At 46.2% G+C, this 26,628-nt stretch overlaps 1 protein-coding gene across 19 annotated transcripts in view; it reads left to right on the forward strand.

The window, feature by feature from the left end:
• atp2b2 (ATPase plasma membrane Ca2+ transporting 2) overlaps positions 1-26,628 on the forward strand; it is a 999,595-nt gene that overhangs the window by 648,395 nt on the left and 324,572 nt on the right. The gene's annotated exons all lie outside the window — the stretch shown is intronic.

Consider the following 26,628-nt stretch of genomic DNA (forward strand, 5'->3'; position numbering starts at 1 on the left):
AGAACAGTACAGCACGGAACAGGCCCTTCGGCCCTCAATGTTGTGCCGAGCCATGATCACCCTACTCAAACCCACGTATTCACCCTATACCCGTAACCCAACAACCCCCCCCTTAACCTTACTTTTATTAGGACACTACGGGAAATTTAGCATGGCCAATCCACCTAACCCACACATCTTTGGACTGTGGGAGGAAACCGGAGCACCCGGAGAAAACCCACGCACACAGGGGGAGGACGTGCAGACTCCACACAGACAGTGACCCAGCCGGGAATCGAACCTGAGACCCTGGAGCTGTGAAGCATTTATGCTAACCACCATGCTACCCTGCTGCCCCAAATCATTAATATATATTGTGAATAGCTGGATCCCTGCGGTACTCTGCTAATCACTGCCTGCCATTCATTTCTAGTCTTTGTTCCCTGCCTGACAACCAGTTTTCTATCCATTTCCAATAGATTTGTCATACACGATTTTCTTTTCATGAATCCATGCTGACTCTGTGCGATTCTGCCACTATTTCCAAAGTGCTCCGCTATAAAATCTTTAATATTGGATTCTAGAGTTTTCCCCACTACCGATGTCAGTCTTACTTGTCTATGTTTCTCTGTTTTCTCTCCACCTCCCTTTTTAAATAGTGGGGTTACATTCGCTACCCTCCAATCTGGAGGGACTGATTTAGAGTCTATAGATTCTTGAAAGGTGACCACCAATGCATCCACTATTTCTAGAGCCAGCTCCTTAAGTACTCTGGGATGTGGATTATCAGGCCCTGGTGATTTATCAGCCTTCAATCCCATCAGTTTCCCCAACACCATTTCTCTACTAATACTGCTCTCCTTCAGTTCCTCTCTCTCACTAAACCGTGTGTTGCCCAACATTTCTGGTATGCTATTTGTGTCCTGTGTGAAGATAGAACAGAATTATGTATTTAGTCTGTCTGCCATTTCTTTGTTCCGCATTATAAACTCCCTTCTTTCTGAATGTAATGGGTCTTCACCCAATCTTTTTTCTTCACCTACCTCTACAAACTTTAACAGTCAGTTTTTATGTTCCCATCAAGCTTACTCTTGTACCTGTTTTCCCTTCCTAATCAATCCCTTGGTCCTCCTCGATCATGCTGTTATTGTCATGGGTCTTAGATGTGGTAGCCAGGGGTCTGCACTGACAGCAAATGCTGGAGGCAAGACTGTTGGTAAACTCTAACTTTATTGAACATTATACTATTTACAATACAGACTAGGCACTAGGGTCTACATTGAATTATCGGTCTCTGTACCCTGTTGTCATGTGATCTTACATGACTATTGATGTCGGTTATTTATTTAAATATTTAACGTTGTACTACAATCGCAAGCATAATGAAGGTCATACAAATGAGCCAAACTCGGAGACTATCAATTTCGAACTCTCCCCTCTCGGCTGCTCCTACAGAATACGCCCCCTATGGCCAAGGATGAGCTGGTGGCAGGTTGCTCATCTGTGTGGTTGAGACTAAGATGCTTATGGTGGCCGTTACCAGAGATGTGGTGCCAATTTGGGCATCATGATGGGCTATCCCACCTTCAACGATGCCCAGGGCCTTCCTGCATTGATGGCGCCTCAGTCGGAGGACTCAAAGGGGAATCAGATATTGAAGGTGCTCCGTGATGGTTGGCCTCCTTACACTCCTCGCTACCTACTTCAAACCCTTTCAGGGAAGCTTGAACGTCAAGAGTGGACCACCAGTTGAGGCGCACCTGCTATCCACTCAATACAATGCTGCACCATCAGAGTCACTGATTGGCCAATACTACATAAAATGGCATTTGTTGTGTGCCAGTCAGTGTTCTGCTCCTGTATCCACTCAGCCTGGTATATGTGGCTGTCCAAGAGGCTAGCCTCTCAAAATCGATGAACTCATGTTCTGATATGCCTGAGACACAGCAGAACAGTTGGATGGACTCTTTGATTCTCTGATGATAACTCCAAACAACCTCAGGTAAGTCTGAGACATGGGCACATTTCCTGTTGCTGCTTGAGGAAGACATACCTTGTGTGGATACTCGAGGTGCTGCATGGCTTTCCAGCTGAGCATGGCTGTCTATCCTCTATCTTCCCAATGGCCGAGCTCACTGCTGCCTCTGCCTCTCTCACCTCCTCTGCGATTTGTGATTCACCCTGTGCCACCTGTTCTGTGGTTGCTTGAGGGCACATCGAGGTGAGCGTATCTTCGTTGGTGGAGGGTATGCTTGACTGGTATAATGGTGGAACTCCACTTGAATCTTTCTCCTTTGAAGATTGTGCCAATGGTGACATTCTGGCTTAAGATGCTTCCCCCTCCCAATCTGACCCTGTGGAAAGGTTAAGAGGGTGGTTATGACAAATTGTCTCTGTCAGCTCCTATTTCTGCAGAGCTGGAGCAGTCATTAGAGCCATTGCTTTGGCATGACCGAAGCCAGACAGCGGGGAGCTCCATCACTGTCACCAGAAGATGTCTGTTGTAGATGGAGGCAAAGACTCCCCAAGAAGCCTGGCTGACAGGGTACAATTCTCTTTATTCCACACTGGTCACAACAATCACTCCTCTCTACTCCCCGCAGGGGCTCCTTCCCTGAACTGCTTCCAGGTCGGGGTTTATATCCTGTAGGGAGCTCCTCCAATTGGGAGGAAGCTCTGCCCCCTAGTCACCTGGGTAGCTCATGCTCGGAGGTGCAGGACGGGAATCGGATGTTACACAAATTTTGACCCTGTAGGGGATCATAACAATGTCAAGACCTTTCCACACTGTCTTGGACAGGCTTGCCTCTCGCGATTGGCTGAACCCTCAGTGCTGTTACCCTGGCCAGGACAAGGGCTGCCTCCTGCATGACCATAAGAATAGCCGGATTAAGTACGCCATCATCTGAGCATCGCCTTTTTCTGGCAATATGCAAGGTTAAGAGTTAAGACCAATATACACTCCCTCACTACATTGATCTGTGCTAACACACGTGATGTCACTCGCCACAGTGTTCCTGCTCCAATCCTGATCGAGAGGTGAGCAATGCCCATGTCTCAGTGATGCTTCTGGACACTTTTATCAACTTCCAGAGGGATCGTGCAACCCTCAGGCTGTTCAACCCGTGTGTATGCTTGCCCGTGTGACTGCAGCCTATCATCTGAATGCAACATTGCATTCACCTTGCCAGATTGCTGAAGGTTGTTTAAAGTGTTTGCAGCACCGAATGCAGGTCCCCCTCACCACGTTTGTTCCATCACTTCCTCTGCCACTTCTGGTCAAGACTCTTCGGACTGACTGGCTGGTTGGCCTTCTCCTGCTGCTCGGCACGAATAGAATATCACAGATGCTGTCACCACAAATAATGTCTGCCGGCTCCTTTTAAAAATTGCGTCCACCTCACTTCTGGCTCATCTCTTCCACTGCTCCTAGTACACCCCAGCACACCCCAGCCACTAGTTGGCTTGCTCGTCTAAAATGATGTCAGGCGCCAACACAACGCAGGTGGTCGTCACAACATGTGACCTAAATGCAGCCAATATCGGAGTCTCGACTCTGGGGCAAACATTCTGCCCCCTGTCTGCAACACGTGAAATTCTTTATGTCAACCAGATTTTTAAGCATGCATGTCTTAACAGTGTAGCCTTCACTTAGACCCTTACCCTTTCCCCTTGCAAAATAACGCTAATACTCTTGCAGTTCAAAACATCGAACCATATAAGTATGACCCCGAACAGCATTTTGTCTTAGCCATTTTGAACAGTTTGATGAATCCAGTTGATATGGCTCTCCACGATAGCCGAAGTGCATGCTGAAGTTTATGAAAGGCCAGCATGTTTTGATGCAGTTATTGTGTTCCTATGAAATTTGTGGGATATTCTCTTGCTTGTAAAAACTCTTAGCTGTAGTCTGTCGGCATGGTACAAAGTCTGGAACTTTACGTATTATCTTTGGGAGCTGTGGTGTGCAGTCCCCTGGCAGGTATTTCATCATCCTCTGTAGTATCTTGTGCTCCATCAAAATGGAGATTTGTTTGTGATGCAACTTGACATTTTTACAATGAGACCGTTCCAGCAGACAAATTTAATTTATTTGTTTTGAGCGCAGTGGATGATCCGAGACACAATCAAATACATGATTTGTGATAGTTTACTACGTATTAATATTGCAATTTTTGTTTGTTGATGAGTTGTGTGTTACAAGGAATATATTAAATTTCATAGAATTGGAAAATATGCCGAAGATTGAGGAATTTAAGAACTCTTTTTTTAGTTGTATACCTGTATTTGTGCACTGTACGGTTACTTCTATTTTTAGTTATTTCAACTGAATAGTTTAATTCTTTATTACAATTCCTTTGGCTCTATGTTTCTGACAAGTCTAATGATATTTCTGACAACAATTAGCGTTATCTTTACAGTAATTCAGTCTTCATGAAACATAAAGGGACTATTTTCTCTGAGTTGCACTTGAGGAACACATTCTGCAAAAAAGTGAAAGGGGCTATATTATCCACCATATCCCGTCTTGCCCCTCATTTCATAGTTTCACGGGGAGCACTGTTTGTTGAGCCGAAGCATGCAATAGACACTGCACAGAGGGTTAGTTTTCTTCTCATGTGGGGCACCCAAATGCAGGGGTGCCCTCATATGCTGGAGGTGGGATCCTCTTCAAACCAGACATTATAAGGATGCCCAAGAACACCGTAGCATATTCTTTGGAAATGGACCCCCTTGGAACACTGAATTAGGCACAGAAAACTGGAAAATCTGACCAAGATCCAGAATTTGTTGCACGCTTTCCCAACAGTGCGTTATTTCATTTAATATACTTAAATTATTTGTGACTTGACTTTTTAAAAGACTTGTGTTATGTTATTATTATGCATCTTATTATTTAATCCATTGTTGATGTCATCAGCAAGTGCTGTGACATCATTCGTTGTTACTGTTACCTATGTATATTCGGATTTAATTTTTAGTTCTAATTCTAATCTGTTACTATGATTTCAGTGTTGAACTAGTTCCTCCCATTTTTGAGTCCATGCTGTATTTTAAACTTTGCTATTTTTACATATTAAAGAAAATTAATTTTAAGATGAATGGTTTTTGACCACCTTTTTGTGGTCAAGCTACAACAGGATAGGGCTTCCTTTGACAAGCTGAAGAGGCCTGAAGGGAAAGTTCTGAGTGATGGACTTTTTTTTCGTGGTCTGACACTTATAGTTTTGTGTGTTATTTTCCAAGTTCACAATGTGTTTTAGTTATTGGATTTCTGTTAGTAATTTTGGTTGACATTTTTAATGGGAATTTGTTTTTTGTAAATGATGTCAAGAGCACCTGAACAACATTTCAATTCCTCACTGTCTTTACGAAAACAAAAGTGCTGGTGATAGCTAAGCCACCCGTGTCTCAGTTGGTGCCACACTTGCCTCTCAATGAAAAGGTTATGGGTTAAAATCCCACTCCAGAGACTTGAGTACACAATCTCGGCTGCCAGTGCAGAGCAGTAGTGAAGGGGTGGAGTGTTGCACCACCGAAAATGCAGGGCAGGATTCTCCATCCCGTCGCACACGTTTTCTGGTGCGGCGTGGCCCCGCTGGCACCGGGATTCTCCGTCCCAGCAGCCGGCCAATGGGGTTTCCCATTGTGGGCACTCCCACGCCGTTGGGAAATCTGCCGGCGAAACGGAGGATCGCGCCGAAAGAGAATCCAGCCCTCTGTCTTTCGAATGAGATATTAAAGCAAGGCCCCATCTCAAATGGATGTAAAAGACCCCATGGCACGATTTTGAAGACTTCCCAGGGTCCTGGCCAGTGCTCATCCCTCAATCAACGTCGCTAAAACAGAATATCATTCTGATCATTCTCGCTTTGCAGTCCTTGAGAACTTGATGTGTTCAAATGAGCAGCCATGGCTATAATGTGTCTACATTACAGCCATGGCTGCACCTCAGAAGTACTTCCTGGAGGTTGTGAAAGGCACTATATAAATGCAAGGCTTTTTTCTTTTCTTGGTCCTCTGAAAGAATGGGAAACGTTCATTGTTGCTTTGCCCATGACCATTAGTGTTTATTTGCTGTTTAATTATACCATTGATTATTTTTTTTAAAAACTGTACTCTATTTCCATATGGGGGTGTTTTCCAAGGGAATTCAAATTGACTGGAGCATCAGTGGCACCAATCAGCATCCCAATGGATATATCACTGTACATGCTGGTTCATTTGGGATAAGGTATAACAGCTGAGACATGAAATGCAGGTGTGCTTACAAAGCTTTGAGTGATAACGACGGAGCCATATTTTTGCCGCCACCTACATATGCAGGTCAACACAATCATAGCTGCATGTGGAAACTGTAAATTAAACCACGACAGACCTGTGCAGTTAGACCTTGAAACAATTTCAAGGACAGAGGCTATAATCAGTAGTTCTTTCCAAGCAACAGCAGGAGATATTTGCCAATTCTCACAAACTACAGTGCTAATGCAGATGACAGATGCATTGCTTGGCTGGGCCGCAGATTTCATTCATTCTTCTATGGGAACCAGCCAACAACATGAGCAAACCCTGCAATTTTTCTGTCTATTTGGATTCCAGGGCATTATTGATGCTACACGCAGGGCGATATGTACTGTTACCCACAGTGCCACATATTTCACAGAGATTCTAATCCATGAATATGCAACTGGTTTGTGAGCAAAGGTAGAAAATCAGGCACATGAATATTACCATAATTCTTTTAATTAACAGTAGTCAACGTTGTCTTTATTCGCTATTGTTATGGGCCAGGGTTTAGAGAACCCCAAAGTGTATCATGGAGTTCCCCTGACCCACAACTTTTACTAGATTGTGGTATGAGGAGCACATGGCCCACTCTACAGGTGTGATACAGCAGAAATGGAAAAGTATTTTTTAAAGCAAAACAATGTTTATTCTAAAAATGAAAAATGAAATGAAAATCGCTTATTGTCACGAGTAGGCTTCAATGAAGTTACTGTGAAAAGCCCCTAGTCGCCACATTCCGGCGCCTGTCCGGGGAGGCTGGTACGGGAACTCAAGTTAAACCTTTTAAAACATAGTGAACATCTTAGCAACCATTAATTCAAATACAACCCCCAAAGACTACAACACTAAGTAATCCTTTAAGCTTTCCTTTTAACATCCATACAACTTAAAAACAAAACCTTTAACAGAAGCACATCACGTTAAAGTCACTACTGAAAACATTTATAATTCTGAATTCACCAAATGATCAAGAGATAGTCTTTTCATGGCAGAGAGATCAACAGTACACCTGCTCTGTCTGGCTTCAGCTCTAACACTGAAAATGAAACTAAAATACACCCTGCAGCAAACAGCCTAAAACGAAAGTAAAGAGCTGACAGACAGCCCAGCCCCACCCACACTCTGACATCACTGCAGTAATAAGAGCAGCCAAACATTTCTTAAAGCGACATTCTCATGACAGTATTTGGGAGGACAGAACTTGAGAATTACCGAAAAGAAAGTAATGCTGTTGAAGCGCTTTGCCTTGTACTCATCACGTCAGTTCGCAAGAATACTAGATTCCAAAATAATGTTCCCGAGGTAGGGGAGTCCAGAATTAGGGGTCAGACTTTGAGGAAAAGGGATCAACCTTTTAGGAATGAGGTGAGGAGAAATTTCTTCGCTAACACAAAAAGTAGTTGAGGCGAAAACATTGTGTAATTCCAGGAAGGAATTAGATATGGCTCTTGGGGCTAAAGGGATCAAGGGATATGGGGGGAAGATGGGATCAGGGTATTGAACTTGATGGTCAGCCATGATCATAATGAATGGCGGAGCAGGCACGAAGGGCCAAATGGCCTCCTCTTGCTTCTATTTTCTATGTAATAACAACAGTAAAGGGAACAACAATTTATACAGACAGTATTGATTGGTTGGCAAATGGACTCTGATTCATAAAGGTGTTGCTATGGAGTATACATCAAGGAAGTTAACAACAAAGCTTTTGTTCAAATTCGAACCAGACAGGTCGACTTTAGTCAATGCATATTATCACACACCGGGCCCTCTCCTTTGCAGGCAGAAGGAGCATGTCCATGCAATGCACCATTTTTCAACTAAACCAAAGCTTAGGGATAACCTAGTTTATTCCCCATGGCAATGTCTTAGTGAGTTCCTGTAGATTGTCCAACCTGCAGCCACGATATGTAGAGGAAGGGTTGGATGAAGTGCAAACAAACAGACTGCTTTTTCTTGGATGGTATTTGTGCGCTGCTGCAGCCGCCATCCATGGCAAGTGGAGAGTATTCCATCAGACTCCTGACTTGTGCTTCATAGGTGTGGGGAGTTAGGATGCCCTACATAGCACAAAATACCCAGCCTCGGAACTCTGCTAATAGCTATCAAATTTATATGGCTATTGCAGTTGGTATGATATATATATTCTTTATTGTCACAAGTAGACTTACATTAACACCGTAATGAAGTTACTGTGAAAAGCCCCTAGTCGCCACATTCTGGCACCTGTTCGAGTACACAGAGGGAGAATTCAAAATATCCAAATTACCTAACAACACGTCTTTTGGGACTTGTGGGAGGAAACCGGAGCACCCAGAGGAAACCCATGCAGACATAGGGAGAACGTACAGACTCTGCACAGACAGTGACCCAAGCCAGGAATCGAACCTGGGACCCTGACGCTGTGACGCAACTATGCCAACCACTGTGTTTCCATGCTGCCCAGTTTCCAGTCAGTGGTGATGAGTAGGATGTTAATGGCGGACTCAGAACTCATGCAATTGAATGTCATAGAGAATTGCTAGACTTTTTCTTGTGCGAGATGGTCATTGGCCGCACTTGTAATGCAAGTATTAATTGCCAATCCGCGACCTAAGTCCGAATTTTGTCCAGCTCTTGCTGCATGAGGTGTGGACTATTTCAATATCGCACGAATTGTGGGAATGAAGTTGAACGTTGCGCAATCGGCAGTAAATGATAGTTGAGTCTTGGTCACCAGGAGCCCTTGAATTGATGCCATGGGCGGAGATGATTGGGTGTCAACACCACAATCTTCCTTCCTTGTGCCTGGTAAAGCTCCAGCCATTGGAGAGTTCTCCCCTTATCTCCAATCACTTCTGAGTTACTGGGACTCCTCGATACCAGATGAATACTGATTTGATGTCCAGGATAGTTGTCCATTCTCTTGAATTCAGCTCTCATATCGCTGTTTGTATTATAAACATCATTCTTCTGTGAAATGCTGATATAACTGAAGATGGGAAGCTCATTTCAGAAATCCAAGAGGGAATTTTAACTTGGTGTGTGATTCAGCGAGGCATCTTCAGCTGCATGATGCAGAGATATCTTTAGCTCCTGGCCCTCAAATGCACACTGTCCATCAGCCGGCCCTGTACCCCTACCCCACCAACTGCAGAAAGCAACAGGAAGTAGCAGCTTGTCAATAGTCAGGAATGGATGCTTGGGTTGCAGGAGGTTGCAGCCACCGCCAATGGGTGGCTTGCTGGCAAGGAAGTAAGAAGTCATTGGACCTCGATCTACATATTTAAAGAAAAATTGTGTAGAGTCAGGAAGGTGACCTCAGTGCCTCCTCAGACATTGACGGGCGGGATGAAACAGGCTTACAAAGTATGCACAGCAGTGAAACAGACCATTCAACCTGACAGGCACAAGCCAGTGTTTATACTGCACACAAGACTACTTCCTTCCCACTTTGCATAATCTCTTTAGTAAATTCCTCTATTCTTTTCTCCCGATTGTGCAGAGGCAGATTTACAGTTCATGGCGCCCCATGCTCACCTTTATTTCTGGGCCCCCCCGCTTTCCCCCTCCCTCCACGCCCCCCCCAACCTCACTCCCCTCCTTGACCCCACCCACCCTCGCCCCACAGAACGCAAAGACAGAAACCACAAAAATATGCATATTGATCAATGTATTTTCACTTGTAAAAACACGCTTGTACGAATAATGGCTGAATTGAAATCCAAGCTTAACTCTTGCCAGCCTGATGGTAAAGCTCCTGATAGCATATTTAAATGAGGCATTTACTTTTCAAACTTTGCTGCTTTTGCTTCAGCTTTCACACATGGTTTTTCTGAATTTGTTGTGCCTCTGTCTAATAAGATTTCCTTTATATCAGCAAAGTTCATTTTCAAAGCCAAAACAGTATCTGCATAAGCAAACCACCTGGTGTCTCAAATTCTTTTGACTTTCAATTGTTTTCCATCTGCCTGCTGCAAGTATGATTGCAACAGATTCCACCGATGTGTGGAAACGGAACGAAAGGCAGACACATTTTGAAGAAAGTCAAAAAAAATGGACAGCTCCCTCACATGATTCAGCTGCAGCATAGCAGATTAAATTCAAGGCGTGACTGGAACATGGGATGAATAACGTACAGGGGATTGGTGGCATTATCGAAGCTCTGCTCATAACAATTTTTGATGTCCAAACGTAAATTTGCAATGATTTCCAAAATCAGTTGTTTCCAGACACTTAGAAATGTCGGATTGTAGCTGGACAAAACAGAGAAATCGCTCTACAACTTCATGATCACAGGTCACATATCTTAAAATTAATGTTAATTGGTCCACATGACGCACATCAGGTGTTGAATCAACTATAATGGAACAGTATTTGGCATCTTTTACTTCATCAGTGAATTGTTTTGTGAGCTGCTCTGCTATTATAATGATGAAGTCATCGTAGGTTTTGTGCGTTAAAAAGTTGATCTTCCCTGAGCCACCATTTTTTTAAAATTTAGAGTGCCCAATTCATTTTTCCAATTAAAGGGTAATGTATCGTGGCCAATCCACCTAGCTTGCACATAACAAAGAACAAAGAACAAAGAAAAGTACAGCACAGGAACAGGCCCTTCGGCCCTCCAAGCCTGTGCCAACCATGCTGCCCGCCTAAACTAAAATCTTCTACACTTCCTGGGTCCGTATCCCTCTATTCCCATCCTATTCATGTATTTGTCAAGATGTCCCTTAAATGCCACTATCGTCCCTGCTTCCACCACCTCCTCCGGCATCGAGTTCCAGGCACCCACTACCCTCTTGTGTAAAAAAACTTGCCTCGTACATCTCTAAGTCTTGCCCCTCGCACCTTAAATCTATGCCCCCTAGTAATTGACCCCGCTACACCGGGAAAAAGCCTCTGACTACCACTCTGTCTATGCCCCTCATAATTTATAGACCTCTATCAGGTCGCCCCTCAACCTCCGATGTTCCAGTGAGAACAAACCGAGTTTATTCAACCGCTCCTCATGGCTAATGCCCTCCATACCAGGCAATATCCTGGTAAATCTCTTCTGCACACTCTCTAAAGCCTCCACATCCTACTGGTAGTGTGGCAAACAGAATTGAACACTATACTCGAAGTGTGGCCTAACTAAGGTTCTATACAGCTGCAACATGACTTGCCAATTCTTATACTCAATGGCCGGCCAATGAAGGCAAGCATGCTGTATGCCTTCTTGACTACCTTCTCCACCTGTGTTGCCACTTTCAGTGGTCTGTGGACCTATACACCTAGATTTCTCTGACTGTCAATACTCTTGCGGGTTCTACCATTCATTGTATATTCCCTACCTTCATTAGACCTTCCAAAATGCATGACCTCATATTTGTCCGGATTAAACTCCATCTGCCTTCTCTCCGCCCAAGTCTCCAAACGATCTAAGTCCTGCTGTCCTCATTGCTGTCCGCACTCCCACCAACCTTTGTATCGTCTGCAAACTTACTAATCAGACCAGTTACATTTTCCTCCAAATCATTTATATATACTACGAACAGCAAAGGTCCCAGCACTGATCCCTGCGGAACACCACTAGTCACAGCCCTCCAATCAGAAAAGCACCCTTCCATTGATACTCTCTGCCTTCTCTGACCTAGCCATTTCTGTATCCATGTTGCCAACTCACCCCTGACCCCGTATGACTTCACCTTTTGTACCAGTCTGCCATGAGGGACTTTGTCAAAGGCTTTACTGAAGTCCATATTGACAACATCCACTGCCCTACCTGCATCAATCATAAGACCATAAGACATAGGAGCGGAAGTAAGGCCATTCGGCCCATCGAGTCCACTCCACCATTCAATCATGGTTGATTTCAACTCCATTTACCCGCTCTCTCCCCATAGCCCTTAATTCCTCGAGAAAGCAAGAATTTATCAATTTCTGTCTTAAAGACACTCAACGTCCCGGCCTCCACCGCCCTCTGTGGCAATGAATTCCACAGACCTACCACTCTCTGGTTGAAGAAATTTCTCCTCATCTCTGTTCTAAAGTGACTCCCTTTTATTCTAAGGCTGTGCCCCCGTGTCCTAGTCTCCTCTGCTAATGGAAACAACTTCCCTACGTCCATCCTATCCAAGCCATTCATTATCTTGTAAGTTTCTATTAGATCTCCCCTCAACCTCCTAAACTCCAATGAATATAATCCCACAATCCTCAGACGTTCATCATATGTTAGGCCTACCATTCCTAGGATCATCCGTGTGAATCTCCGCTGGACCCACTCCAGTGCCAGTATGTCCTTCCTGAGGTGTGGGGCCCAAAATTGCTCACAGTATTCTAAATGGGGCCTAACTAGTGCTTTATAAACCCTCAGAAGTACATCCCTGCTTTTATATTCCAAGCCTCTTGAGATAAATGACAACATTACATTTGCTTTCTTAATTACGGACTCAACCTGCAAGTTTACCTTTAGAGAATCCTGGACTAGGACTCCCAAGTCCCTTTGCACTTTAGCATTATGAATTTTGTCACTGTTTAGAAAATAGTCTTTTTGTCATCTTTGTGACCTCTTCGAAAAACTTTATCAAGTTAGCGAGACACGACCTCCCTTTCACAAAACCATGCTGCCTCTCGCTAATACATCTTTGGGTTGTTGGGGGGCAGCAAGGTGGCGCAGTGGTTTAGACCTGCAGCCTCACGGCACCGAGGTCCCAGGTTCGATCCCGGCCCTGGGTCACTGTCCGTGTGGAGTTTGCACATTCTCCCCGTGTTTGCGTGGGTTTCGCCCCCACAACGCAAAGATGTGCAGGGTAGGTGGATTGGCTACGCTAAATTGCCCCTTAATTGGAAAAAATGAATTGGGTACTCTAAATTGAAAAAAGAAAATCTTTGGGTTGTTGGGGCAAAATCCACGCAAATACGGGGAGAATGTGCAAACTCCACACGGACAGTGACCCAGAGCCGGGATCGAACCTGGGACCTCGATGATGTGAAACAGCAGTGCTAACCACTGTGCCACAGTGCTGCCCTCCTGAGGCACCATATTGATAACTTTCAAATATTCCCTGAGAAGCTCATCAAATTCACTGAGATATTCAATGTCGGCTAAAAAATTACCTCTTTGATTGGACAATGATGACTCATCATGTCCTCTTAGAGGTAGTCACAAGGAAGACAGCAGTTTAATTGTGGCAACAACTGATCTCAGCACTTTCGTCCAATAAGAACACTCGCTTTCAAACTGAGCCGATAACGCAGAATCAATTCTAAAGCTAGTTTACATATTTGAATGAATGCTTTAATATGAGCTTTGGAAATTTCGTGGTCAGCAATATTTCTTCCAACAATTCTCCGGTTAATAATAATTTAAAAATAAATTTAATTTAGAGTACCCAATTCATTTTTTCCCAATTATGGGACAATGTAGCATGGCCAATACACCTACCTTCAACATCTTTTGGGTTGTGAGGGCGAAACGCAGAGCCGGGAGTGAACCTGGGACCTTGACGCCATGAGGCAGCAATGCTAACCACTGCGGCACCATGCTGCCCTGGTTAATAATGATAATAATCTTTATTGTCACAAGTAGGCTTGCATTAACACTGCAATGAAGTTACTGTGAAAAGCCCCTAGTCATCACATTCCAGCGTCTGTTCGGGTACACAGAGGGAGAATTGAGAATGTCCACATTACCTAACAGCACATCTTTCTGGACTTGTGGGAGGAAACCGGAGCACCCGGAGGAAACCCACGCAGACACAGGGAGAACGTGCAGACTCCGCACAGACAGTGACCCAAGCCAGGAATCGAACCTGGGACCCTGGAACTTTGGAGCAACTGTGCTAACCACTGTGCTACCGTTTAGAGTACCCATCGACAAATGCCTGTTTCTCTTTACTAGGGTCCGGGAATAATTTGCAAACATAACAGTAGACTGCAATAGAGGTTTCGGAAAAAAATCTACCAATTTCTAATTTCCGTCATCCCCTCCCTCTTCACCCTCAGAAAATGGAATTAGCGAAGACTTCCAACCTGATTTCAGCCTCAGATCTCTTATCTCAAATTTTCTGTATTATCTATACTTTCTCATTTATTTAGTACAAAATATTCTATCATACCCAGTGGAGGAGATTTTGGCCATAAGACAATGTCTTCAGAGTAGGTTTCTTCCCTCACTTCAATACAAGAATCAGCAACATTTTGTAATTCTGTTGTCATTTCAGATTCTATTTCTTGTTTGACTTTTACAGGCGATGTAGTATCTTTGGAAATCGACAGTTTAAGTAATCAGATAATTCACCCATACTTTTGGATGAGGATGAATGTGCAGTTTGTGCCTGTTCAATACTTCTAATGTTTTAAAGTAAATGACAATCTGTCTTTTTGTCCAGCTTCGTCCTCTTGCCTCACCTTCAATTTTCTGCATTTTTGACGACTAGATTGATGGTGTCACTTCATATTGCTGAAGAAATTGATCTTGATTTTGGACAACTAATAGAGTGATGGAGCAGAAATTTCTTCCTCACGTTTTTACCAGGTTCAAGGCCTGCAAGTTGTGATTCTGACCATGGATTTCAAATAACACTCACTCTATACTTCTCCTGACCATTCCCCTCATAAACCCCCTCCCCATGGACCCCCACCCCCATCACAAACTCTCCCTCCCTCTATAATGCAAACTGGCACTCACATACACTCCCTCCATGCAAGTCTGCAACCCAACCCTTTCACAAACACTCCTCCCCCCACATCCCCACACTCTTCCCCCACCACCCCATCCACTCACAGTCTGCTCCCATCCCTCACACTCTGCACCCCCCCTCCCCCTCACCACAGCCCCATCCCCTCACAGTCTCCTTTCACGCCTCACATTCTCCCATTCTCACACACCTCGCTTGCCTGGGGTCTTCAAGGTAGCTTGCCTCACTTGGCATGGCATCCACACCTCTCCCGTGCCTCAGGGCGTTGCCACATGCTTGTTGCTGGACTGGGTCTGCTCATTTGCTGCTGATTGTCTCAACAAATACAAATGAACCTATCAGCAAATACAGAGTAATCAGCCTCCGAATGGATACCCAGTGCACGAGCCCTGTGAAGGACCCCCCCCATTGGTCGCGGCCCTGTGCCTAGGCACGGTGTCTTTCATAGTAAATGCGCCCCTGCCAGTGTGCTTTATTCATCTTTCGCTTGAAGGCACTGATGCCATTTGCCTCAACCGCACCCTGTGGCCGAGAATTCCACATTCTACCCACTTTCTGGGTAAGGAGGTTTTTCCTGAATTCTCTATTGCATTTCTCAACATAATCGTATTGTTATGACTTCTAGTTTTGGACTTCCTCGCAAGTGGAAACATCTTTTCTACATTTGCCCTATCAATGACAATGGCAGGTTAGCCGACAGTGAGAATGATGACATGGGCGGACAATTCGGGCAAGAATCGGAAAATATGATTTTCCCCGGTGAGATTGGGATTTCTAGTTTTCCATCCCTCTCACTGTCAGCATAACAAGAAATCCATCGCAGAAGGCCGGGAGCCACCTTTTTATACATCATAACATAATTAGCAAGCCCTCGCTCTGGGACCTCTTCACTCACTGAATGTTTATCGGCCGCCGGCGTGACATCAAGCTGTATACAAATGGGAACCTGTGACCTGACTGCCGAAGGGGATATTGGAGGTGAGCATTCAGTTCACCATTGCCATCCAGGGGGCCAGTCGCAGAGTAGACCCAGAGAGGACATGGGGAGCCCACATAAATTTCACCGAGGCCGGTGGGGGGGTGGGGGTGTTTCAGTATTGGCACCTCAGCGGGCGGTGGGGGGGGGGAGGGGTTCACTCGCAGCCCTTCATGTCCATGACCTCTAGGCGTAAAGGGGTCTGGCGGATGGTATGCAGGCAGCACTTCCCATGTCCCCTTGCTGGGCTTGTGGTGATATCACCGCTGAGGGATTGCCCTTCCAGAGTGGCAACTGGAAAGTAGGTGGAAGTAAGTGAATCCACAGGGTCAGCACTTAGAAGGGGCGGGCGGGGGGGGGGGGGGGGGGGGGGGGGGGGGGGGGATTGTAAGGTTATTGGGTGGGGTCCAATGAGAGGCCAGGCCACATGGGCAGAGTGGGGGGGACTCTGAGATGGGGTGTTTTCCAGCCTCATGAGGCCTGAAGACCTTCACACACGGTGGAGAGGATGGCTGTAGCGAGAATGAACCCCACACTCAGGCAACACTGACGCCAGAGGGCATGAAATGTATGGAAGTTTGGTTATGGAGGCCAGGCTGCCAGTAATTAGTTTCTGGGTGGCTGGCTGTTCTAGTTAGAAGGCTTGTTTAGTCGGCAGCCTAGGTGAACTGGGGGAATGAGGGTGCCCTTTAAGGATGAAGTTGAAAATGAAAATGAAATGAAAATCGCTTATTGTCACAAGTAGGCTTCAAATGAAGTTACTGTGAAAAGCCCCTAGTCGCCACATTTCGGCACCTGTTCGGGGAGGCTGATACGGGAATTGAACCGTGCTGCTGGCCTGCCTTGGTCTGCTTTAAAAGCCAGCGATTTAGCCCTGTGTGATTTATGACATGTTAATTGCAGTCTTCACATGAATCAGGTGTGCCTCACCTGCCACAAGGAGAAATCAGTCGCCTAATCAGCTCCCTAAGCCATCCTTGATCAGTCATTTGTGCCAATTGAGTCAGTATCGCAATGCATGAGTGTGCCACTGATTGGTGCCCATAGCTCCCAAGCACTGAACTCCAAGGCTCATACTCACACCTACATAACAGAGAGGTTACATGGATGTGGCCCCCAATGCAAGACATTATGGTGAAGTATATCATCACTCACCCAAGCTGATGATGGGGGAGGACATCATCTAGGTCCCATGTGAGGTTAGAATGCTGGTCTATTGAATGCACTTGACTGCTTGAACACTTCATGCTTGGGGTGGGGGTGGCGGTGTTAAGGACCACTGATATTCTCAAGGGTTGAAACGCTTTCCTCAAGTGGAGTTGAGAGTTGACTAGTTTGGGGAAGTAGCTACTGTGTGACAGGGGAGGGAGTCAGGCTTAGTGGAAAGGCACATGGATGGATGTACCAGAGGGCTGAGGGTCAGCGAATTATCAGGAATCCTCATCACTCACATTGATGTTCTCTTCCTTTCAATTTAAGATTCTAAAGAATCAGGGAACCTGTCGAGTTGGCAACTCTTTTGACTGTAATTAGTCAGAAGCAGCGGCATTGTGCTGCTGCACATGACCAGGACTAATGCCCTGCAGAGAAGGGGAACGATGGGCCTGTTGCTCTTCTAAGAGCAGGGCCACAGATGACGCAGCCTCAAAGGAGACATTACTGACAATGGCATTTGGCGTCGAGGAGACTGCATCTGTCCCGGAGGTCAGTTGCCCAAATGTGCCAGGTTTTGCAAGAGTTGGCACTGCATGGAATGGGAGGTCACCTGTAGCCCTGAAAGTCACTGCTGCTCTGAACTTCTATGCCAGCGACTCGTTTCAGGGCTGCACGAGTGAAATGTGTGGCATACCCCAGTCGGCAGCGCACAAGTGCATAAGGGAGGTAACAGATGCACTATTTGCAAGGGCCACCTGTACATCAACTTGGACAAGGCGAGCCAGGACATCAGGACATTGGCTTTGCCCGCACAGCGTTCATGCCCCAGTTACAGGGTGTCATTGACTGCATCCACGTGGTTCTGTGCTTCCATGGTGGCATGAGGCGCCATATTGGAACTGCAAGGGATACCAGTCCCTCATTGTCCAGATCGACTGTTTGAGCCTGTTTCCCAGGGAGCACCATGACAGTCAGCACTTACAGGTCCCAGACATTTTTAAGGGAGAGCAACGGCTACAGGGATGGCTCCTCAGGGTAAAAGGGTGCTCACTCAGGAGGTGTCTGATGATGTGGAATCCCCAGCACCAGCTGAGACTCAGCATAATAAGGCTCATGTGTCACATGCCCTGGTGGAGCTGGCGATTCGACTGCGCAAGGTGCAGTTCAGATGCCTGGACACGACGGTGGAACCCTCCAGTACAGCCCCAGCCGCATCATCGTGGTCTTCTGCACACTGCATAATCTGGCATGGCTGCGGGGGGAACAGCTGGACCAGGAGGAGATGGAGGAGCACCACATCTCCTCAGATGAGGAGGATGTTGAGGAGGGTTGCGAGGGAAACCCCACAGAGGAGAAGGATGAAGGGCCTTGGGCGATGACAAGGGCCCGCTGGAGAGCAGGGCGAGGGAGGCCCTTACTGATTCAGCTTGGTGATGACCAGGACTAGGGTGTGAATATCTATTTGACCAGAGGGCCTGACATCATCTCACTACTGTGGTGCCCAGATAGGGTCATCATGGTGGCTACATTCATGGGCAGGGCGGGAAAGCAATTGGCCGCATCCTGCAGCAGAATGATGATGACTTGCAGTAAGGACAGGGCAATGCTCCTCTCACCCGAAGTGAAATGTCAGATTCCTGCCTTACAGAAGCTGAACAGCTGCTGCCAATGAATGGGCTTATCATGAGATCCAGAGGCGCTGGTCAACAAATCTCAGCTACTACTGCTTCCTGCGAGGTCAGGAGTCCTGGTGTTTTTATCCACCATACATATGAGGTGGGAAGGCTCTCAACTGTTTGTCAGCCTTTGACACCCTCATCACTGGAGAAGACTGGCGGACATGAGAGGCCTGAAGGTTGATGTTGGGAGAGGGTTTAACATTCTATGGATTAAAGGTTGGGGTGGGACTGGGGAGGGGGGGAATCCGCTCCGGTTGTGGCGCTTTTTTCCTGCGTCGTCATTGCGGGAGGTGGAGAGACAGTGCTGCCATTCCCACACTACACCGGGATGAAGCACTGAGTGTGCATGGGGGAGTTTGCGGAGCATGGCGCCATGAAATGACAGCGTGGAGGATCTCTAAGGGTGAACAAAGTAATGTTTAATACAGAAGCGATATAACAATGGTGACTTATCGCTGCAAATGCCTAGGTTCACCCGTGGCAACTAGATGCCTACTGTTTCTTACTGTTCCTTACCCCCCCCCCCCCACTATGTTTAAGCCTAACCAGTGGGTAGCACAGTAGCACAAATGGATAGCACTGTGGGTGCTCCAATTTCCTCCCTAGTCCAAAGACGTGTAGGTTAGGTGCATTGGCCATTCTAAATTGCCCTTAGGTGTCCAAAAAAGGTTAGGAGGGGTTATTGGGTTACAGGGATACAATGGAAGTGAGGGCTTAAGTGGGTCGGTGCAGACTCGATGGGCCGAATGGCCTCCTGCACTGCATGTTCCGTGTTCTATGTTCTAACCACCGGATCCACAGCTGAGGTTGAAACGGGCTGCTGTCTTCCACGCCCTGTTGCCTGAGATGGGTTGGTGGGTGTCACCTGGGTGAGCTAGACCTTGATGGTCCAGGCCTACTTTTGGGCTGCACGGGTGTGGCAGTACTGTCCTTCTTGGTGGGCGGAGCTGGAGGTGCGTTGTGCACAGGAGCGGGGAGTCAGATAGGCTGGACACCTCCAGGATCTCCTGCGTGGAAGGCCCCAGGCTGTACCTCTGCCTATCCTCTTTCCTTTGGGTGCCTGGGGCCCCTGGGTTCCTCTATGGGATAGAAGGGCAGCTGGAGCGACATCAAGAAACCCCGCCATCCTCTGGCACTGACACCCGTGAATTACCACCAGTACCTGCACCATGCAATTGAAGCCCTGCACCATGGAGCTCACAACCTCAGCCGGTCATGAGCTGAACCATGGAGTGGCATCCCCTGTCATGGAGGCAGGAAAGTGGGTCTGTCAGATCACCCGCGATTCTCTTGAATTGCGGAGCTGGCCGAATGACCTACTCATGCTCCTATGTTTTATTGTGGAATGTCGGAGTTTAAAAAGCCATTTATCGTCAGACTGCAAGCTTTTTCTTTCATCTGACCGGCAGAGCAGGAGAGGTGTGTGACGATCTTCCCTAGACTTGTTAGGAGCATTATTCAAATCGTGAATAGGCTTGGGTTTCGTTTGCCGAGGTGAATTTAAGTGTTTGGCATATAAGTGTGAACAAAGCTTTTTCAAGGCTGCTTCTAATTGAGGAAATGTGGGAATGCCATTCAGGTGGCAGTGCTGATGGGAGCACTGTTGTTTCTGAATACTGTAAGTACGTAAACACAAAGCAATCTGATCTGACAGTTCAGTGTTGTCCAGATGGTTTGATTGAGGTGCTGACCTTCAGCTTTCACATCCAATGGTTTAGGTGCATGTCCAGGATCTCATGGCACTTTTCAAGGAACGTCAAGGGGCGGTGTTCTGGAAAACTTTGATCCTTCTATCAAGATCGCCAACAAAAGCACAGTTCATCCCATCACTGTGGGGAAAATGGGTTGCCGTGTTTGCCTACCTTAACGATGTCTACTGCTATTGGGCCAGGGTTTAGAGAACACCAAAGTATATCACGGAGTTCACCTGACCTATAACTGTTTATAGATTTTGGTTATGAGGAGCACAAGGGCCTACCTTTCAGGTGTTTATGCAACAGAGCCCTTAAATACTTGTAATCAAAAACAAAGTTTATTCAACGAATTCAGTTAACATTTTATAAACATACACAGTAAACATTTTTATCAACTACAAACATAAATCCCCCCCCCCCCCCCACCCCACCCACCCACAGATGCAGTATTCTATAACCTTTAATAACTTCCCTTTACAAATAAAAGCAAATGGCTGCGGATGCTGGAATCTGAAATGGAAGAGAAAATGCTGGAAAATCTCATCAGATCTGGCAACATCCGTAGGGAGAGAAAAGAGCTAACGTTTCGAGTCCGATGACTCTTTGTCAAAGCTAACAGACAGATAAAGTGGGAAATATTTATACTGTGGAGTGAGAATGAAAGATGAGTCATAGCCACAGAAACCCAGGGAAACTGGGTACTAATGGCCACAGAAACCAAGGGGAAAGAGTGTTAATGGCAGTCCCCATAGAGAACAAAAGATGTGAACGGTCAAACAGCAGAGAAACTAGCATCAGAGGGTGAACTGTAGATGTGGGGGGAGGGGAAGAGGGAAGCAAAGAGGAGAAAGGGTAAGGAAAGGCGGAAAGGAATGGTTTGGGGGGATGGTTAATATATATTAAGAAAGACAAGAAAGAGAGAAATGGTAAAAGACAGTCAAAATGAAATGGGATGAAAAAAAATGGTTGAGGTGGGGTAGAGCTAATCATCTGAAGTTGTTGAATTTGATGTTGAGACCGGAAGGCTGTAGCGTGCCTAACCTAAAGATGACATGTTGTTCCTCCAGTTTGCGTTGAGCTTCACTGGAACATTGCAGCAGGCCAAGGACAGACATGGGGGGGCATGGGAGCAGGGTCTTTTGTTAAAATGGAAAGCAACGGGAAGGTCAGGGTCCTGAATGCGCACAGACCGAAGATGCTCAGCAAAGCGATCACTCAGTCTCTCCGACATAGAGGAGACCACATTGGGAGCAGCGAATGCAATAGACCAAATTGGAAGAGATGCAAGTGAAATGCTGCTTAACCTGGAATGAATATTTTGGGCCTGGATTGTTAAGCATGTAAGAGGTCAAGGGACAGTTCTGCAATAGACCAAGTTGGAAGAGATGCAAATTTCCCTTTACTGTTTCACTCAAGTAACAACATCCACAAATTAAAGCACCTTTTTTTCACAAAACAGTAGGTTTGAATTCCTTACAGAAAACAGGTATGACTTTGAAGTTATCAAGTGATCTGGAGACACCCTTTAACATGCAGAGAGACCAGAGAAGCCTTCTTTTGTCTGAATCCAGCTTCCAACTGTCTAAACCTGTTAAAAACTGCCTGCTTACTACTGGCTGGGGACTAATGGCAATCCCACAATCCTTAGTGAGTATGAGCTTCCCCAATGACGGGGGGGGGGGGGGGGGGGGGGGGGGGGGGGGGAGAAAACATCGGCAGAGTCACTGCATAAATAGAGCTGGCCAGTATGGAACCGGCTAGAGAGGAATGAGCAGCAAGGGAGTACTGCTGCTGTTGTATATATATATATATGTGTAATTATAAATAAAGTTATTTCTTTCCATTCTACAAACTCATGCTGGATTCTTCGTGGCTGTCACAAAAAGTCGAAAGTAAAGCTCAGAGCCACAAACAGCATCCAGCTCAAAACAAAAGTAAAAAGCAGAGCCGCCACCCAGCTCCACCCACACAATGACATCACTGCAGCCATTTGAGAAGACAAACAGTTCTTAAAGGGATATCCCCATGACACTACACTTTCAAGTAATGTCTGTGGAGTACTTTGGAATAGTCTGAGAACGGGAAAAGAGATTTGCAAATGCAAATTCTTTGCATCATAAGATAAGAGGAGATAGGTGAGCGACACCAGTCAATGAAGGAGGGGTGAGCTGGAGCCATGAAAGGCGAATGTTGATAGTGGTGAATTGGACTTGCGTAGGAATTACAAGGCCAGACAGGCACCATAGCCTTTCCTGCTTCTTGATACTCATAGAACATACAGTGCAGAAGGAGGCCATTCGGCCCATCGAGTCTGCACCGACCCACCTAAACCCTCACTTCCACCCTATCCCCGTAACCCAATAACCCCTCCTCACCTTTTTGGTCACTGAGGGCAATTTATCATGTCCATGAGTACCATACTGTACTCACATGATACAACTGAGAGGACTTGTTTGCAACTCATGGCAATCAGTCTCTCAACTCCCAGCGGGGGGATGGCTTTGGGAAGCGAAGATGGTTGTTTTTCCCCAAGCATGCTGCACTTGCCATATGCCATGTCTCAAATAATCCAAAAATATTATTCTCTGAAATAAATCTATTAAATTTGCATTTGAATGAGTAAACACTTTCACCAGGTCCTCCTGGAGCCTGTTTCATACATTTACCACATGCTCGCTGAAATAATGGTTCCACAGATTAGTTTTGAATTGAGCTTCCCTAAAGTGCAGGCTGTGTCATCTAGTTCCACTGTTCCAGAAACAATGAAAAGGCTTGGCATGGCCGATTATCCCAGTTTCCTTTCGAACCCCACAAATAGCAAGCATGTAATCACTTCTTTAAAAATAAGAGCATGCTTAATTTAAGCATTTAATCCTTTTAATATCAGCAATATCCTTTTTGTACTCCGATGACCAGAATATTGTACGGCTTTCTTCATGTAGTCGTTATTTCTGCTCAGTATTTACCTTTAAGATGTTGACATCTGAGTTGCTTTACTCAATACAACCAAGCATTGCTATGATGGCTTCAAGTTATTGTCAGTCGGGATCTTAGATCTCTAATTACCAAGACACATTATTTACTTGCCGTTTAAGTAATAGTGATTTTGTGTTTCCTGTATGCCTTATCCCCAATGTTAAATTTTATCTGCCATCAGTCTATCTTATACACAAGTGCATTCAAATCCTTCTGGAGCTCAAACTCTTCAGCCACCTTTATTAGCTTCATATTATCTACACATTTAGTCACACTGTATTTGATTCCTATCTGCAGATCATTTATGAAAATATTCAACCAAAGAGGCCCCAGGGCAGACTCCTGTGATCCCCCTGGTGGTATTCTCTCAGGCTGATACCAATTCCTGTACTGCCAGCCTCCAGGTTGTACCAGTCAGCCAGGTGCACATGCATTCCAAAATACTTACACTGGTTCCGGCTTCATTTTCCAGAGGCACAGTATCAAATGTCTTATGCAAATCTACGTGCAAGTGCTCCATGAGACCCCATGCTCCATTTTCAGTTCCATTAACGTTGATGGGAAGGAAAATACAATGGAGCAGATCAGCTGCAATTTTATCGCAAGTGAAAATGATTCCCATTGAGATCAATTCAGTGGCGATGGCAGTGATCACAGTGATTTCTCACTTCCAGATGGCAGACAGCCTGTCCTCACCTTTGGATGTTATAGGCTCCAACTGCAACTTCAAAGCAAAAATGTCCTTTAACCAATCATCGATCCACGTTAACTCTATTACTCTCAATCCCATGGGCCTTGATTTTGTGTAATATCCTTTTCGGAACATCGGAACAGGAATAGGCCATTCAGCCCGTCGAGTCTACTCTGCCACTCAACACGTTCACGGCTGATCAGATACTTCAATGCCTTTTACACCCTCTGTGCCCATAATCCGTTATGCTATTGTTGATTAGATATCTATTGATCTTTATCTTAAACGTACACAATGACTGAGCTTCCACAGCTCTGTGGGGCAGAGAATTCTAAAGATTCACGACCATCTATATAAAGAAATTGCTCCTCATCTCGGTCCTTAGTGGCTTGCCCCTTATTTTGAAATTATCCACTGATTCTAGATTCCCCGAAGAGGGGAAACACCTTACCTGCATCTACCCTGTCTGTTTTAATTAGATCTCCACTCATTCTTCGAAACTCTAGAGAATACAGGCCCAGTTTGCGCAATCTCTCTTCATAAGACAGTCTCAACATACCTGGACCAAGTCTGGAGAATCTTCGCTGCAGTCCCTCTGTGGCAATGATGTCCTTTCTGAGGTAAGGGGATCAAAATTGCACAAAACAGTACTCCAGGTGCCGTCTAATCAGGCGTCAACGCAATTGAAGGAAGACTTCACTACTCCTGTACTCAAATCCTCTTGTGATAACGGTTAACATTCCATTAGCCTTCCTGATAACTTGCTGTACCTGCATGTTAGCCTTCAGTGACTTATGGACAAGGACACCCAGGTAGGTCCCTTTGTGCATGTACACTTTCCAATTTCTTACCCGAGGAAATATTTGGCACATCCGTTCCTCAAACCAAAGTGGATTACCTCACATTTTTCTGCATCATATTCCATCTGTCATGTTCTTGCCCACTCACGAAGCCTGTCCAAATCCCCCTGCAGGTGATTTAAATCTTGCTCACAACATACATTCCCGCCACAAACTTGGAAATATTACATTTGGTCTTCACATCCAAATTATTGATATTTTACATATAATTACATAGCATTTACAGTGCAGAAGGAGGCCATTCGGCCCATCGAGTCTGCACCGGCTCCTGGAAAGAGCACCCTACCCAAGGTTAACACCTCCACCCTATCCCCATAACCCAGTAACCACATAACCCCGTAACCCCACCCAACACTAAGTGCAATTTTGGACACTAAGGGCAATTTATCATGGCCAATCCACCTAACCTGCACATCTTTGGACTGTGGGAGGAAACCGGAGCACCCGGAGGAAACCCACACACACACGGGGAGGATGTGCAGACTCCGCACAGACAGTGACCCAAGCCGGAATCGAACCTGGGATCCTGGAGCTGTGAAGCGATTGTGCTATCCACAATGCTACTGTGCCTGCTGGGGCCCAAGTATTGATCCTTGCAGTATCCCACTCGTCAAAGCCTGCCAATGTGAGAATGACCCATTTTTTCATATTCCCTGTTTTCTGCCTGTTAGCCAGTCCTTATTCCACGGCAGCATATTGCTTCCTATCTGCCTGTTAGCCAGTCCTTATTCCACGGCAGCATATTTCTTCCTATCTGCCTGTTAGCCAGTCCTTATTCCACGGCAGCATATTGCTTCCTATCTGCCTGTTAGCCAGTCCTTATTCAGCGGCAGCATATTGCTTCCTATCTGCCTGTTAGCCAGTCCTTATTCAGCGGCAGCATATTGCTTCCTATCTGCCTGTTAGCCAGTCCTTATTCCACGGCAGCATATTGCTTCCTATCTGTCTGTTAGCCAGTCCTTATTCCACGGCAGCATATTGCTTCCTATCTGCCTGTTAGCCAGTCCTTATTCAGCGGCAGCATATTGCTTCCTATCCCATGTGCTTTTATTTTGCTAATTAACCTCATGTGGGGGACTTCATCAAAAGCCATCTGAAAAGCCAAATATACTACATCCATCGACTCCTTTATCAATTCTGTTAGTAAAATCCACAAAAAACTCTATCAAGTTAGTAAAATATGGGGTACGTCACCACCGGCGCATGCGCGCTGGGGGATTCTCTTCTGCCTCCGCCATGGTGGAGGCCGTGGCGGCGGCGGAAGAGAAGGAGTTCCCCCACGGCACTGGCCCGCCGGCCGATCGGTAGACCCCGATCGCGGGCCTGCCCACCGTGGGGGCACCCCCTGGGGTCCGATCGCCCCGCGCCCCCCCCCCAGGACCCCGGGGGCCCGCTCGCGCCGCCGATCCCGCCGCCACCAGAGGTGGTTCAAAAGTATGCAGGAGAGGCCTCCCAGCGGCGGGACTTTGGCCCATCGCGGGCCGGAGAATCGGCGTAGGGGGCTCGCCGCTCGACGTGGCGCGATCCCCGCCTCCGCCAATTCCCGGGTGCCGGAGAATTTCTGCCACGGCGGGGGCGGGATTTTCGGCGGCCCCGGGCGATTCTCCAACCCTGCATGGGGTCGGAGAATTTCGCCCCATTTTTCATTCATAACTCCATGTTGTCTATGCCCA

The sequence above is a fragment of the Scyliorhinus canicula genome, chromosome 11, assembly GCF_902713615.1.
Source record: "Scyliorhinus canicula chromosome 11, sScyCan1.1, whole genome shotgun sequence".
NCBI classification, from domain to species: domain Eukaryota; kingdom Metazoa; phylum Chordata; class Chondrichthyes; order Carcharhiniformes; family Scyliorhinidae; genus Scyliorhinus; species Scyliorhinus canicula.